This window comes from Cupressus sempervirens, chromosome 5, assembly GCF_028749045.1.
Source record: "Cupressus sempervirens isolate cs-2001-9-10 chromosome 5, ASM2874904v1, whole genome shotgun sequence".
NCBI lineage: Eukaryota > Viridiplantae > Streptophyta > Pinopsida > Cupressales > Cupressaceae > Cupressus > Cupressus sempervirens.
Window position 1 is genome coordinate 4,035,325 of NC_143122.1, and position 18,860 is coordinate 4,054,184.

The following is an 18,860-nucleotide window of genomic DNA, read 5'->3' on the forward strand; positions in this document are numbered from 1 at the left end:
TACTTTAGTTTACATTTGAGGTTGAAGCATGGTCACCCTACCTATTTTGATCGAAATAATTGTTCCAATGATTAGGATTTGGGAGCCTACCACTGTTTGGATTTTGATATTGGAATTGATGAGGCTTATTGCCTTGAGCCTACTGCCTTTCTAAAGTCACCACCTTGCTGCTCACTTTCTGCGTCATAGAGAAATTATCCTCTAGCCTCTTTCCTTGATCTTCTAAATTCCTCCCTTGATCTTGCAATTTTTTATCAAAGTTCTTCTATCTTTTGTCCATGTTCTACATCAAAGATTGCATCATTTCTTTGATTTCATCTATCCCATTCGAAGATGTGGAAGCTTGAGGGATTGGAGTAAGAGATTGTGATGTGGAAGTTGTGGGAAGAGGAGCCATTGCTCATTGGTGGTTTGGGATATTAGGAAAGAAGGGAATAGGAGGCCTTGGAGCTAGTTTGCCTCCTTGTATTATGATGTTCTCTAATTTTATTACTATATCATAAACATTAGGCAAGGTATCTCCTCCCATAGTCTAGATTGTAGTGGCAATATCACTGTTAAAAGCTCTAAGGTAATGCAAGAAGGCATTACTAGGGGTAGGTTTCACCAAAGTAGGTATTCTATCCCATGTCTTTTGAAATCTATAGTTAAAATCAGTCATACATTCATGGGGGGCTCTTTTTATAGTAGTCAACTGCTCTAAAAGTGACAAATAGTCACTTTTATCCTCAAAATGTTTGCACAATCCTGCTCCTAATCCATCCCAATCTGTTATAGAACCATGAGCTAAACCTCTATACCATTGTAGTGCTTTTCCTTTCAAGGATGAGGCTAGGAGCCTAACTACAACATCATCCTCTGTAATACCATGGATATTATAGATGTTTGCAACCTCTTGAATGTGCTCTAAGGGAGAGAGAAGTTTTACTAGTAAACTTTGGTATACTCTTGAGTGCAGCTATTGGTATGTCATATCTTTGGGCTAATAAGAGAGGGCTCCCACCATTCAAGGTGGCAAAAGTATGAGCTCTAGGAAATTCCATATAGACAAGTGGTCTATTGATATGTATTGATGGCAATCTAGGTTGAGATCTTACAGTAGGAGGAGTAGAGATAGATCTTGTAGGAGTATTTGTTACTATTGCACTCCTAACTGGCGATAAGGATACTCTAGTCCTCCTTCTTCTAGGGTTTGATAATGAAAGCTCTTGGTAATGAAACTTACCTCTAGAAGATGCCCTTGTCTCAGCTCTGGGCATGAATCACTACAACTTTGGTCTAGAACCAAATATGTATTTGAAGCTCAGAGTCGCCAAGTACTTTGAAGAATGAGCCTCTTGAAGGCTTGAATACTGAAGCCAGTACTATCTCTTCAGTATTAGTTTTGAAATCTTCTTTTGACACCAGTAGACTTTAAATCTTTAATAGTTTGCCCCACCGGGCATGCCAAAAACTATTGTCACTTAGGTTTGCACCCTTGTCCAAGGCCTATGCACGAGGAACACCTAGTGAAACATAGAAACAACCTCCAAGCTATGGGACTTGAACTGTGAGGTTGAGTCTTCAGAGAAGGCTAGCTTTCTCTTACTATCAGGGTGCACCTAACTACTCTTGGAGAGGAAAAGGGAGAAGGAGAGCATGAAAGAAAATCTACCTAGTCTAATCTAAAGAGGTGATGCACCAAAATAGAGTGTTTAGACCAATCCCTACCCATATATGCACTACTGAACCAGAATGAAACTAAGGATATACACATCCAAAATTGCTTTGATCTAATAACCACATGCAGATTAGAAAACCAAGATGAATGACACAAGGAAAGAGGTTCACTTATATATCATTCATAGGCCAGTAGAGATACAATCATGCAGATTACAATTTTTCACAAAACAATGGCAAAGGCAAAGAGTTCTTGCACTTTCATACCAATGGCTGAAGGAGATAAGTGGAGAATCATATAGTTCAGAGGCACAGGGGAATTTACACTATAATTGCAGAGCAATAATAGAGGAAAGTCAGAGAAATGTCAACCTGGACAAAATTTTCAAAATTTGCCTTTATAGCTCCGACATAACTGGGATTTTTTGCTCTGCAATTACTACTCAACAACTATCATTAAGCCTCGCCCACTAAAAATTTGATCGAGGCATGGGTCTTTAGTACAACACAATTTGATATCTCACTAAAAGAGCCTTGAGAAGGTAGAACAACATCGATGAATAACTTCTGATCAGGTAGATGGATTTGCCATGATGATAGAATGTCCCTTCTGCATTTATCACTCATTCTAGAGTAGCTGAGCATTGATCATAAGATCAAATTTCACAAAAAACTTGACTTCTTCTATTTTTGGTTCAAAAATTAGTAGGTTGAAAAGTCAACAAGGTCCCATGATCCAACTAGGCCATGTGGGCCAATCACCTCCTTTTGTTTTTCCACCTAGGAAGTCTTTCTATGCTTGACCACCTTCCTTTTATTGACTGGGTGCTATGTCACTATGGGAAAAATACTCAAAATTCGTGATAGCGCCATAGCACTCAGTGGTGAACTTCTATTCAACTAACCGTGCCACCTTTTAAACTATTAACATTAACTATGATGTCTCCAAACCTGACCGCAACATTAACTATCAGCTCCTTAACTGTTATATTTATTGCACTTCCTCCCTGGGCCCATGAGGACATGTGTCCCTTAGGCACTATGTCACTATGGGAAAATAGTGTGCAACTTCCCATAGCAAGATAGCACCCACCGTAGATTTCCATTGATCTAATGATCGCGAAGGCTCACCATACTCTGCACATTCATCCATTGAAATTTCTTGGGCCCACGATCCACTTGTCACACCTAGCTTGACGTAGCACCACCCTATCACGTCTTAATATTGCTTGACCCCTCTAACCTACCACATATCACTAAGGCGCTATGTCACTATGAAAAAATCACGTACATTTTCTCATAGCGAGATAGCACCCGCCGTTGATTTGCGTTGATCCAAGGGTGAAGAAAACTGCCCAAAACATCTGAAAGATGGCGGGTCCAAAACTGCTGACATCAAGATCCACCCAGCTAGCGATGAGTTAGGACTTCATTTCAATGTGACCACCCCTCCACATCACCTGCGATCCCACCATGTCTTTGGCCAGTCAGGTGCTATGTCACTAACGGTGAGAAATGCCAATTTTTCATTAGCGCCATAGCACCCTCTGATGATGCATTACTTTTTTGACCCGCCCCTTAACCTCTACCTTGCGAACTAGACCCACCATGCCACATGTTGAAAGGATGCTATGTCGCTATCGCAATAGGCTTTGGAAATCTCCATAGCGACATAGCGCCTAACCATTGATTCTCTTTGATCCAACAATGGAGAGGTTGCAGGCAGTCAAAAAACAACCTTAGGAAATAAGGGAATACTCTAAGGTTTGAACATTTATTTTTTTCAATATTCCCATGCTGATTAAAAATAACAATAAAGCGAGGAGGGTAATTGTTGGGCGGGGCAGCATTTTCAAATTTTGAATCTTGGCGGAGGTAAAAATGTGGTAACAATATACAAATGTGCATGTCGAAAAACATGAAGAGCTAATTATGATCATTGTTGCCACCAAAGCATATAGGGAAAAAATGGAAAAGGGAAAGAAGGCAAATTGATTCTTATCCTACCTTTTCCCATTTTTTCTATGTAATCATTAGAATAGATGAATTGGCTCCTTGCCATTGGTCATTTTGAAGAAATGAATTGATTAAACTTCCATTGTAATGGTCATCTCAAAATCCTATATGTATTGAAATGAAAGATTAATGAAAGGTTAGAAAAATTTTTAGTTGGAAGTACTTGATGTTGCAGAGTCAATTGAATGGTATTTTTATATCAATTATTTTTTATTCCATTTTGAATAAGTTGTTATTTTTTTGTTGTTCTCTTTATCTTGGATTGAAATGGGGAATGAATAGAGTTTTATCTCCTCTATTTTAATATAGTGAGCTAAACATGATAGGTGGTGTCATCATAAGCTTAAAAGAGACCCTATAGTTGTTTTTCATTCAATGTAATCTTTCTCTACAATTTAGTTCCTAGATATATTAGTTATTCTTAGTGCATATTATCTATGAGCTCATAAGATGTGTGAATTCATAGACTTAACTAACTCCCAAAAAATTATTTCATGCTTGATTTGAACCTCTTATAGATTTGGCTTAGTTTACCTCTCCTATTCTCTAGTTAAGAACATACCCCTTTTTAGATTTAGGAACAAACAACATTTAGTGCAAATTTTACACTAGGGAGCTGTATCTAATAATTTAGAGGAAATTATCCTTCTTAGAAACAATTTTCCAACTATCATAATTAGATGTTGTTAACAGACTAGGGCATTAAAGAGTTAAAATTAAAAGAACAAATTTGTTTACCAATAGTTCTTAACTAAATTTTCAAGCCCAACTAACTCCTTCACCCAAGGCATCTCTTCCCTCCTAAGGGTGAGTGAAGCCTTCACACCCATTAACATTCATACACACAAAAACAAGGAAAAATCTACAAGATAAATCCATCACAACAATGGTGCATACCAACAATCTCAACACAAGCACATGACATGAATTTTAACACAATATGAACAAGAACAACTTCATTGAGAAAGTGCAATGAGAGTTATGGCATGGGCACCAATCTTGGTCCAAGCTAAAGGAAAAATGAAAGTTGTTGCAAAGCTTCCTTCTCCCTCATCTTTTCTACTTCCAAACCCTAATTATCTCTAAACTTAGAGAGTGGGTGAGCACTCCACTAGTTTTTCAAATTTCAATAAAAAGACTCTCTCACTATCTCTTTTTGGCAAATACATCAAGCCACTATCTCTTACAAATTTTTCCCTACCAAATTTTCTATTTTGACCAAGTGGAAATATGGGTATGGACTCTTGGGATAACTAAATTTTCGAATTGGTGGAAGAATCCATTGGTTAATGGACCCCCTAGGCTAGCTAAGAAATAAAATGGTCAAATTTAAGCCCCTAGCATGTTATCGTAACATACGGGTAGCTTATTTTCACAAAAAATGAATATTGGGACCCATATTGACCCTATAAAATCCTTTTCAAGTTTGAATTTTAAATTTCCCTTGATGGTGACCCATCCTATCCTTTCTCCAAGTGGATTTTCTTAAATCTTTTGAAGGGCATTTAGTTTAAGGTTAATTGTTGCCATGACCAAAACCCTAGGTGGCATGTCATCAATACATAAACAATTACAAGTGTCAAGTGACACATTTAAACATATTACACATCACCATGACATGTCCCTAATTTATTTACGAGACTAAATTTACCAAACACATTTAAGCTTACATTTATGAAATAAACACATCACAATGAGGCTTTTGAATCTTCCAAAGATTTGCCTTGGCTAAACTATATCCACATAAGTTTGGACCTTGTTTCCTCAATTAAATTCCATGGTTCCATTTCTTGCACACTAAACTTGAGCATCAGTAGTCCAATGAAAATCATATAAAAATACATGTGTATAGATGCATGACAATTTTAACATTTCATAATCAACATATTCAAATTTCTATAATTAACCTTTCTTTTTCTAATCATTTTCATATAAAGAGCATTCAAAACATTAATATATCAAAATTTTCATATGAACATTAATATTTCCCTATCATGATCAAAATAATATTCTAAATCACATTATATTCAATTTTGTATCAAGGTGATCAAATGTTGAATCTATATTGTTAGGTCAACCAACATGAAAATTAATTCTCAATACATCTTAGGTCAAAATCACCAAAATGTAAACAACACAACTAGTATCCTTTGATTCAATATAGTTTGATTACTAATAGTATCTCATTATCATTATGAGATAAAACACATAATAAGGTGTATCAATTATGTCAGATAAATTAAGAGGTTTACATAGTCACATAGTTTTCAAAATCAATCATAAAATAAAACTATTACATTTTACTGAGCCATGAAATATATCCTCATGAATATCAACATATCCACCTAATACTACTTGCACAATAATTGGCTTATTGCATTACATCATACTAAGTTCTACCTTGTAGACCCTTATCCAATTTTGATAACTATTTTCATCTATGACTATTAGTAATGTTCACAAGGGTGCATGTTGATTTATCTTTCCAAAATTCAATTATCTTAATAGCCCATACAATATCATGAACCCATCAACATAGTTTCTAGGTTATGACATCTAGAGCCTTTATTCCATAGGCCTTAGCTTATCAACCTATTGTAATTATGAATACGATACTTAACACAACAAATACTAAAATGTATATTAGTCCCAATAAGATCTTAGGTTCCTTATTGATAGGAAAAATGCCAATCCTGGCATACTTAGATCTCAGAACCTTCTTGCCATCACTAAATCTTACGGTATATGGTAATAGTATGCAATTCACATTCTATACAGAAAACATGACCTCTCATCCCCTTACACTTCCTAGCTTTTACCATATTCATGTTATTAAGTTTCATAATAGGTACTAGGGAAGGAGCCCTACAAGATCATATCTTATGATCAAACATTGTAACCCTAACAAGTTAACTTTATTGTTGCAACAATGAAGATTTGTGGGTTTTATCCCCACCCTAGTTTTACATTCATCTTAAGTGTTTCTAGGTCACCAAATCATTATGTTATATGTTGAAATCTTTTATGGATGTGATGTATTTCATTTATGTTTCAATATTATAGTTTTAATGATAGATCTATTATACAAGATGAATTAGGTGTAGATTTGTGAAATTGGTTTTGAAGTCAAAAGTTTTAGATGTTGATTCACCCCCTCTTAGTATCTTGTTTCACATATACTTATTCCAACAAATTTCTAACCATTGTATTAGGTTGAAATCCTTTAATAAAGGTTGAACTAATAATCATTTGTACACCCTTTAATCAAGGTGACATTCTAATGTAATGTGTTGGATTCTAATTTGACAAAATTTTAACAACCTTCCAAATGATCAGAATACCTAGGAGTTAGATAGAAACCATAATGGAAATTCTAAGAGATAAATTAAAAGGACCAACCAACAAGACTATGTGATGTCTTCTCCACTTTGAATTTTGCAAAATTTAGGCCGGTATACCTATGAAATTATTCTTTTATCTCTTCAAATTTCAAAATCTCAACATGAATTCCCATGTACCAAATAATTTGACCTTAATTCTTCTAATTCTAGAATTATAGGAGAGATGATAAATGGCTAATCTGTCAAACCCTAAAACTCCATGATTCAATTACATGCTTCTCAAATCATCAACAATAAAACATAAAAGATTGATTTTATAAAAGGGTTATACCATATAGACATTCCAAACTATACCAAATATGATGGATGACCAGTGTCTTATCTATTTGACTATTATCTCATAGAAACTTGATATTTACTATCATATCTATCTTAACACTTTGTAGTAAGAATATCAATATCTAGTTCTAGATCTCATTCTTATCAAAATCTTCGTTGAAAACCAATAAATTCTTCCAAGTTACATCAAGCATTGACATAACCCATTTAGATTATAAGTAAAATGTAAACTAAATTATAATTAAAAGAGAATTACAACTAAGACTTAGTAAAATTTCCTATTAAATATCACATAATTAAATGATAACAAAAGAACAGACAAGATGTAAAATGTATAGCCAACTTTTTGCATCTTTGTATTTTTATTTTTTTGAAACATATATAATTCAATGCCAACTCCTACTAGAGAAAACTCAATTAGACCAGCAACTATTAAATTTTTTCATTCAATATTTTGGAAAAAATATTATATAGTACATGGGCCGACACAAAAAATGAACTAGACTCATTGAGAAAATGATTCTCAAACCCTCACTCCACATCTTGGAAATCCTTTTATAGAATAAAGATTGCAACAAGCTTCATATGGGAGGACGCATGTTCAAAAAATAGATGTAACAATATTATTCCATATGAGAAAAAATAGTTACATAAGAGAATGATGGAGATAGCCCAGAATTTAACAATTGTCATTCTGGATGTTTAAGATCAATTTTGTTGTTTGTAATAAGAGAATGCCCATAGTAGGTGAACTACAAAGATAAAATATCTCTTTTAGATAGTTTCCCTCCCTCTTCATGTTACTTTGACTTTTTCTAGCTCATTTAGTCACTATCTCCAGATGGTATTGATTTAATGTTTTCTATAAATTCCCAAATGGTAATATATGAATATTCATCTACCTAAGAGTCTTAGCTAACTATAATCAAATCATTTAGACAATTATTCCATTTGGCATCTATCAAAGCTCTAACCTCTACAACTATTTTGTTAATGTCCTCTTCAAGCTTGTACAAAATGTGAATAATATAAAAATAGTAACAATATCAATTTCTCCACCACTATATGCAATGTATCTTTCATGCCACAAGGTATTATTAAAAAGAATTAGAATATTTTATCCTCATCAACAATTTTTTGAATAAAGTTAGGTGTCCCATTTGCAATGGTATTCATTTTATTGTTTATTAATTTAATTTTTCCAAAGAAGAAGCCATTCAAATATTTGACCTTGTTTATCATCTTCCTTGTGTAGATTATAACTTCCTTAGGTAATTCCTTTTTCTATGCCAACATTGGGATAATCCTATCAAAAAATGAGATGTATGGTCCCTACTTGGTAAATATAGATAAATAATAGCTAAAGCTTCTAAATGTTGATATTATGCTCCTTGTAGAGAAATGTAACAGCTATGGAGATTTTGTGAAGCTTGTTTAAGGACATTTATTTTATGTGACAACATACTCTCCATTGTCCTTAATTCTACTTCTTTTCTTGGTTCTATCTCTTCCACTGACATTTATTGATCCATACCCACATTTGATGTATCAATCTCTATTCACAACTCTTGATCTTTTACCTTATTAAGTGGCCTCATTAAATTCTTCATGATTTTAATCTCATTTTCCATAGCAACTATTTTGTGTTCTACCACATAAGTTTTCTTCATTTCTTCTTCATACTTATTTATTGTTTCAATGTCTATGCTATAGGTCTAAAATAGTTGTTCTTCCAACATGTCCATCTTGCCCTTCCCCATGAGTGGCATTGCATTCATCATATTGTGTATCTAGTCATTGGATGTTGTAGTCACATTCCTAAATATCACATTTTCTTTGGGGGAGTCTCTAACTTCTATAAGTGTTGGATTGTAAGATTGAGGGGACATACTCCGAATTGCCATTTTCTATGTATCAATGTTGAAACTAGTCCCCTATAACTCTCCAACAATATTGGTCTCCCCAAATGAGATAGATTTAATTTTTTTTTTGATATATTGTAGCATAAAAGGTTAACTAATCTCCAATCTAGAGAAGAGTAAAATTCCACTTCTAGTTACTAGCTCTCGATCTTCATCTATAGTAACGGTTTCACTATTTGGATCATACACTTGCAATTTCTACACTAGCTCTACAACCTTCTCTTATGAATATTTTGGTTGCAATTGTAGAGACAGTTCATTTTTCCTAATCTTAAAAAGAAAATATTTAAACTCCTCTAAACCAATGAAGTAATCATCCTACATAAACTCTTGAGATTGTATGATTCTATCATCTATAATCCTTTCTTCAACCTCAAGTTTGTTTAAGATTCTTTCATTTTAATTGACCTACTTTATCAAAAATTTGTGCGTAATATCATCAAAATATTTTCTCCCTCTTGGTAGAATCTGGAGGACCTTCTTCATAGCTTTTCTTGGGATCTCAATTAATTTCTTTTCTTTTTTGCCACCCTCAACCCAAGAAGAACTTTCTATTTTCTCATCTTCAATATCAATATCAATCATGACACTATCCAGCTTAGTGACATTAGGTTCTATTATGTTCCTAGCCTCCTGGAGAACCTGAGATATTATCTCTTCATAATTATTGAGCTTCTTATTAAATCTATCTAAATATTTCTCAAGTCATAATCAAAAACTTTACAAGAAGGATCTGTTCTTTTTATTTCTTCATTAATTTTAATTATTTCCTTCTGTTATATGGTCCTATCTCTACATACCTTAGTGCCCAAGGAATATTTGATTACATTCTCTTCTTAACAATGCTTTCTACTAGAAAAATTGTACTTTTACATCTATCTCAGGGTATGCTTGACAAGATCATTAGGATCATAAGTCCTAGTAGGAGCTAAAGGTAATATAAATTCTCTTAGGAACTCATCGAACTCTTCTATTACATCTTTTCCTATAAAAAGTCCCCTAGTTTGACATTTCTACATACAAAAGATCCTCTTCTAACTTTAGGTAACAAGTATTCCTACTTCATCATAATCATGAATTTCCAAAAGCATTTAATGGTTCCCATCCTCTCTAGAATATGTTTTGATAAAATATGAGAAGGTTGGGGGCATCCATAAACCCTTATTATGGAATAATTATCAAAAAGAAAAACACTTCCCCAATCATGTTCCAATTTCCTATCCTCATTAGGGAGCATAGAAGGTCTAATTAACATTCTAATACCCATAGGGATCCCCTCAGTTACATCAGCTAACATATTTGAAATTGGATAATTAAAACCATTGTAGAAAGCAAATGAATTTGCATAGCAATAGAATCTTTTCCATACCCTTGTTTCATTGGCAAGGTTTGTCCCATATCCTTTGTTCCTTTAATAAAATTAGGATTGATGTACACTATGTTCTTGTATAGGATTATATGCATTAGCAATGAATAATGGTGGAATGTAAAATTCCCCATTTCTCCCTTCTATGCAACTATAATCTCATTTTGCATAATGTTGATTATATGGGTAAAAAAATAATGCCCCACATTTTGGTGCAATATTTTATATCTAGGGACATGATATAGAAATTACCAAGAGCATTCATAGTGCCATCCAACAATGACTCTATTAGGGGATAATGGATAGCTTGCATCTATATAAGAATTCAGAATCTCTGGGTTAGCAAACCAAAAACATGGTGTAATAGAAACAATTTCGAAGAGCTACACACACACATAATAGAAAAAGTATAACATATATACAAGAATTTAAAAATGTATGAAGACCTAATCTATTGTTCATGGAAACCAAGTACCTTAAAAAAAAAGTACTTCCTGAGGAATTGTCAATGAACTAACAATTCCAAAATATTTCCTGATAATTCTTTAACAAGATAAAAATCCTCTCCCCATTTCTATAGAATTAGATATGGACCTAGCCAAATAGGGTCAAACTTTCCATGTTTACCCTTGTCTTCCATTCTAGCATTCATTGTAATACCAAATCTTCTGGTTCAAATTTTCTTGCAACTACCTTTTTGTCATACAAGTATTTTATCTAGTATTACAACTTAGCATTGTTGATAGAGGTTTCTCTCCCATGCTCACATAATCAAACTAATTCATCCATCCTCTCTTTCATATCATCTATGACATCTTCATCATACTTCTAGACATAATTGTATAGACCAATCAGATTGTTCTCAGGCATTCTTTCTTGAATTCCATATACTAAATCAAAAGGTGACACACCTATTGCTTTATTGATTATTACTCTGTCAGCCTAAACTGCCAAATGTAATTTGGAATCCCATGCCTTTTTATTATCATCTAGAGTTCATTTGATAATATTCAAAAAAATCTTATTGGTGGATTTATCTTTTCTGTTTCCTTATGGATGATATGGAGATCATGTTGATCTAGTGATGCCATACTCATCAAAAAACTATATAAATTTATCTAATCTGAAGCACATGGCATTATAAGTTATAAATTTCTCAGGACATACAAATTTTGTGGTTATGTTATTTAGGAAGAAATTATTCACAACTTTTCTAGTAGCTTTTCTAGTAGGAATAGATTCTACCCATTTTGTGAAATAATCTATTGCTACAAGAATTCATGAATAAAAAGTGCTAGACTTATTTTCTATTTCTCCAATGAAATCCATTCCCCATTACTGGAATGGTGTTTGAACATCTACTAGCTTCAAAGGGGTATTTCGAAAAAAAAATTAGTCAACCAACAAATCTATGACAAGGATCACATTTTTAGACTAAAACATGAGTGTATCCTTGAATAAGCTAAGCCACTGAAATCCAACTCTCATGACCTTATGGGTTGTTGTCTTGGCCATATAATGACCTCCACATACTCCTGAATGAATCTCAATAATTTCTTTTTTTGATTCTTCATGATCAATATATTTCAACAATACTCCTTTGAAGTTTCTTCACCAAAGCCTCCCATCAATGATAATATATTTTATTGCCTACAACTTTATAGATACTTTTTCTTTGTCAGTCATATTGGGTTGAGATTTCATATGTTGTGAAAAATAAATAACATTTTTATACCCCTCAAAGTGATCCATATCACATGTATATGGTTGGTGGTTTTCATCAACAATATTTATCTGATTGGCATCCAAGTTAGATTCAACCATCATCTTAGGCAATCCCTAGCCTCGTACTGGATTTTTTATTTTGATCTAAATGTTGAAATCTTGGATTATCTTTATCCATCTCCACCTCCTACCAAACACCTCTTGTTGAAAAAAATGTCCTTCAAAGTAGCACTAGGAACAAAATCTACAAACAATAGAACCTACCAAGTAACACCTAAAAGCCTCGAAAACTTTTACAAGAGCATATTCTTGCTTCTCATTCATATCATATTTAATTTCTATAGGTTGGAATGACTTGCTGCAAAAAAAAAATTGGTTGCTCAAAACCTTCTTCATTCTTTTGAAGAATTTCTTTTGCAATGGTGTGGAAAGATGCAAATGAAAAGATATGTATTGGTTTGGTGTAATATGGTGTCTTAAGCACTAGGACATTCTTTATCAAATCTTTAATTTCTTGAAAAGCAACTAATGGGTCACCTTCCCATTTGATCACTTCCTCTTTCTAAAGAATCTCATATATAGGTTTGCTAATTTTTGCAAAATTAGTTACAAATATTCTTAAAAAATTTACTTGGCTAAAGAATGATTGAATATCCTTGACATTTTTTGGCTTGAAAACTCTATCTATGGCTGCAACCCTTTTTGGGTCAATCTTGACTCCATACTTAGACACTATATGGCCTAGTAGCTTCCCATATGTAACTCCAAATTTAAATTTCCTTGGGTTCATGGAAACTACAAAGATTTTATAATGAATTTTTCTAAATTTCTATAGTGATCTTCTTCTTTCTTGGAGTAGGTTGTCAGATCATCTTGATAAAAAACCATGAATTTATTTATATCTTTTGCAAAGACAACATCCATGGCTCTTTGGAAAGTAGATCCTACATTGGTTAAGCCAAAGGACATTAAAACATACATATATTTTCCCCATGGAGTTGTAAAAGAGTTTTTGAACTATTCTTTTTCATCAACCAACACCTAGTTGTAACTAGAGAATCCATTCATCAAAAACATCAACTTAGAGCTAGTGATTTGCTACAGCATGACTTCCATATTGGGTAAACCATAATTGTCTTTCAAGGAAGCAATATTAAGGTTTCTAAAATCCACACATAGTCTAATGTCACCATTATTCTTCCTAATAGGTGCTAAGTTGGATACCCAAGATGAATGTCATATGGGCTTGATAATTCCCCCATACCTAAGCTTCATCAGCCCTTCCTACATTTTTGGAGCTAGTGTGGGATTGACAAGTCTTTGCTTTTGTCTAAAGGGTTTACCATTCTCTTTTAATGGGATAACATGTTGGAAATTTTTTTCCCTATAGGCTATTAAATCATCATAAGACCATGCAAATACATGTCTAAACTTCCTTAATAAAGAATTATGGATTTTCTTATAGCAGGGGATAGTGTCTTACCTATATAAACCTTTTTGGGAGACTCATTTGTTCTAAGATTAACTTCATTAAGCTCTTCTAGTTTTTTGTCTTTGGCTTCTAGGTGGACCTTTTCTTGATTGTCAAATACACATTACAACTCCACTAGCCCTTTAGGAAATTTATTTCTTTTTAATTGCAATATCTCTTAACCAAAGATGGTGTCCTCCCCATCTATTTTCTCAATCAAGGAACTGTAGTCCAACTCTTGACCATGGTATTTGTCTTCATTCAAGAGAAAATTCAAAATATTTTTGTCATCTTCAAATGCCTTCCAATTATTTATATTATTAGGAATTAAAGGACTATTTTGAAATTCAATCTTTGAAACCCAACCAAAAGATATATCGTTAGGTTTTATGGCCACATTAGCTAGTGGATCATCCATTTTATTATTACTCCTATCCATCCAAGTGATTCCAAAATTATCAAATGCTTAAATATCATCACATACAATATTTCTATGTTGTTTCAATCTCTTGTTCTTAGATGCATATGTCTATTTAATCTAAGACACCATTGATTCAAAGTCACCAATGACATGGAACTTGTTGATTCCATGACTTGTAGCTACTTTTAACCCAAGTAAAAGTGCTTCATATTCTACTATATTATTTGTGCATGTCAAATTCAAAGTGAAGAAGTATCCAAATGTGTTCATCTCTAGTGATATAAAAACTACTCTAGACCCTTTCCTTTCTTTGGAAATAGCCCCTTCAAAATACATTTTCCAGACATTTTGTGAATATATGCATCTTGTTGCTTCTTGTGAAATCAATGGGACTATCTTTTCAGTCTCTTGATTAGTAATTTCAGCCCTAAAATAGTTTATTTCTGTATCTAAGAAACATGTAGAATCAATATCAATTTTTTCTTCAATCATATGAATAACCCTTGGTTCTCTATTAATCTTGATAGCTTTGTCCTCTATATGAAATGTAGGAAAATACAAGTCACATTATAGTCTTCCTCCCATTATAGCACTCCCCTTTCTTGAGACTAATATTCCATACTGAGGAGGGATATCAACTACTAAGAAACTCATACTTAATTCAACATGGGGATAAACAACTAACCTATTTGGAAATGCATTAATGGTACCTATAATATGGACTTCTCTTGCATCCTTGGCTCGACATTTACCTTGTTTGGTATATACTTGTAGATAGAGAGATTCCATAATTTTGAAAAGCATGATAGTATTGTAAGCTCTTGGATCAATCCTAAAATTCTTCAAGGTCTTCCCATTTATAATCAAGCTATAGAAGAAAGGGTCAATATTCTCTATATATTCTATAAACAAACTATCCAAATACATTTGAGGTATTTTTTATATGAATCCTTTATTTTACTTTTCTTTTACTACAACCTTTAGCTCCTGCCCTAATGATGATTCACCTTTGATAACAATACTATTCCCAATTCCCCCTAACCAAGAAAGGGCTTTAGTTTTATGTTCCTCTATCCTAAACATTTCAGATAAAGGGACCTTGATAGTAATTTTTGACAACATAAAAATCATATCAACAAGGTCATAAGCAAGGAATTTGTATAAATTACCTTTAGTTACTTGTACTTGAACAATAGGATTCTCAATTTGTCTGACAACATAAAAACCTAGTTTTCTTTCTTTTATATTTATCTTGATTGCTTCTACACCCTAAGCCTACATCTTCTTCTTAGGTTCCCACTTCTTAGTTTTACTATCCTTGAGTTTGACAACCATTTGATCCTCTACTTTGTTGCCATCATTCATCTTGTGGGTTATACTTATAATGAAAATTCTTGATGCTTTCCCTATATTATTATTTATTATTCTATTTCTTAGATTATAAGTATTGTGAATTTGAGCAACCATCTTAGGAGTTATTCTATCATTATCTTCCTTGGAAGGTTATCTAATATTCATATGTTCAACACCTAGAATCATGTTACATGTCTAGTCATCAACTTGATCTTCATCATTTGAATTTTTTTGCTGATTTTATAGTTGATACATCTTTCACTATTTTAGACTCTTCATTACCAAATTCTTCATAATTATCACATGAATTAATCATATTGCAAGCCACATCATCATGGTTGTTTTCTTCCTCCCCTTTTTAAGACTATGTCTATTGGTGTGTATAAAATGACTAAGCAATTGCATTGTAGTTAGGAGAATGAGGGGATTGAGAAATAATACACCAAGAGATTTCTTACATCATATTCACATAATTCCTCTATAGTAGATCTAGTGTATTTTTGTCATTAGTGCCTTGTGTAGGGTTATTAATGGATTTACCATCTTTCCATTGTGTGTTGTATGGGTAATTCTATAACCTGGTTTGCCTATTATAGTTATTATTGAATTGTGGCTTCTCACCAGTATTAGTCTTATTCACATGGTTTACTAGAGGATTGAAATTCTTTATCAATTTCATGATTTGATCCATTTTGTCTTCCTCTAGATTTTTAGCTTTGATAGGCTTATCACCTTATTTCTTGTTTTCCCTAGGGTTAAAAAATTTGGGATCATCTATCCTTTCAAGTTTTCCAAAGGCTCTTATGTTATTCTCAATGTTAACAACTATCATGAATGCATCTCTTATTGTCCTAGGATCTTTGTCTCTCAGAATATAAGACATCTTGTGTGTGTGGATTGTGGGCCTCTTAACCTCACATTCACTTCAACATAGTCCTTACCTATGGAATCATCCTAGAATAAACATTGAGTTGTTTATCAAAGAGGTCTGATAGTGCAACCTATTGCCTTCTAACTAGAAGGATTTTGCCTATGTGCTCTCAATTCATGAAGCAGGCAACCAGACCATCTAGCATGAAAGGTCTTATGCAAAATATGTATTTGTGCAATTAATCTAAATGAAGTGAAAGCATTAATCTAAGAAATAAAATAATTAAGCTAAATGTATGCATTTTGATCTAAATGATACTAAAATATTAAGAAAATACAAAAGCTAGAATGAGTAATCACTTTGACAACAATTCAGTATGATTCCAATTCCAATCTTTGTAATGAGGAATTAGGAGTCTCTTAAATAGAATTCTTGAAATCCACCAATGGTTGAGATCAACTCAAATCAATGGTTAAGATTGAAGCCAAGTTTCATCCAAACAGGAAAATTACCAATATAGGTGCAGTTAACTAACTCATATCATGAATGTAATGAATAGTTAACTAAAATTTACCTAAGTGTGAGAGTGAGTGAATTAAGTTAATTCCAATTCAAGAGATAGATAACTTGGAATTTTTATTTTTGAACTAAAGAGTAGAATTTGGAAAGTTTATTTAATTTAATAAAATGAGATATGACCTGATTAATGCCCTTTTCATTTAATTGAATAATCATATTCAATTAATTAAAGTTAGCATAATTATTAAATTAAATATTTTTAATTCCTTAGTACATTAGCCTTAGTAGATAATTTAATTAAATTAAAATGTAAGTACTTTATATTAAATTAAATATTTATCAATAGGTTTAATGTCACTAATTTGAGTCAATATTTTAGGAATTAAATAGGTAGCATGATTAATGATGATTAGCATTTTTTGCATTTGACAATTAAGTCAAGTAGCAAAAATCAGAATAAGAATTGCTTAGTGAAATAGGACTTTAGGACTAATCAAAATAAACCATAATTAGTTGTCATGGAAATGAGCCAAATTTTGGGTATTACATTTTGCCCCTCTTTGAATGAATGTGCAAGAAACACATTAAATTCAAAGAAAATCAGAAAGCATGGTGCATAGATCAAGAAATAAGATTGGTTCCAAAATTTATGATATGAAGACCAATTGAAAAAGCTTTTACAGATTATCTCTAGAATAGAGCTTAATCTTAAGGAATCCAAGTAGAATAACTAGATACCTAAATTAATAAGAATTTTAAAGGTTTTCTCTCAAATGAAGCTTAACCTTTAGGGATCTAGATAGAACATCTAGATACCGAGATCGATGACACAAAGATTGTCAAATTTCATAGAACTATTCTCAGAATGAGACTCAATTCTCAAGAATAAAGGTTTAGATTGTCCCAATACATGTCCATTGAAAGATGACAAGATTAATCGTGATTCATAGAGTTATCCTTAGGATGAGGCTTAATTCTTAGGAGTCAGGGTTTAGATTGTCCTGATACCTATCCATTAAATAGTGATCAATAGCAAGAGTCTAGAATTATCCCCAAAACGAGGCTTAATTCTTGAAAAAAGTTAAGACTATCTCTAGAATGAAGTTTAATTCTTAGCATGAGTTGGAATTCTCTCCCGAATGAAGCTTAATCCCCTAGAGTCAATATAGACAATCTAAATACGAGTCCATAAGAGATAACAAGATCCAATCATGAGTCATAGAATCATCTTCAAAATGAGGCTTGATCCTTAGGATTCAGGGTTTAGATTGTCCTAATACTTATCCATCAAACTCTAACTAAGAAATGTTATAAGATTGATAAGCTGATCAAAAGATGAAATATATGACACAATGCCATGAAAGAAGGGAACAAGATACCCCAAGTAATGAGGACATAAGATGGGAACAAGATGGCCCAAGCAATGAAGATTCAAATCGATTTGAAATTCAAGTTCAATGATGTAATCATCCTACCCATTTGGGAGAAAAACTAAAAGATGACATGCCAAAAATATGATGCAAAGTAATATATTAAGAGATACAGAGGAAATTTGAGATTCAATAGAATATAGAAGAGATCATAATGATTAGAAGGAAATTTGGGTCAATTTAGTGTGATTTTGAGGTCCAAAAGACCAAGTATGACCAAAATTTGATTAGATTTTGACCATAGTTAACTTGAGTTGTGTTTTCTAGAATTTTTAGAAAATTTGAAGTAATTTTGAGTTGAAAAGATTCCAAGATTCACAAAGTATAAAAAAAATTTGGACTACACAAGTGTTTGATTGTGTCTTTCCCAACATTTTAAAAAACATTTTTAAGCTACTTAAGTGAGTAAAATTTTGAATTTGATCTT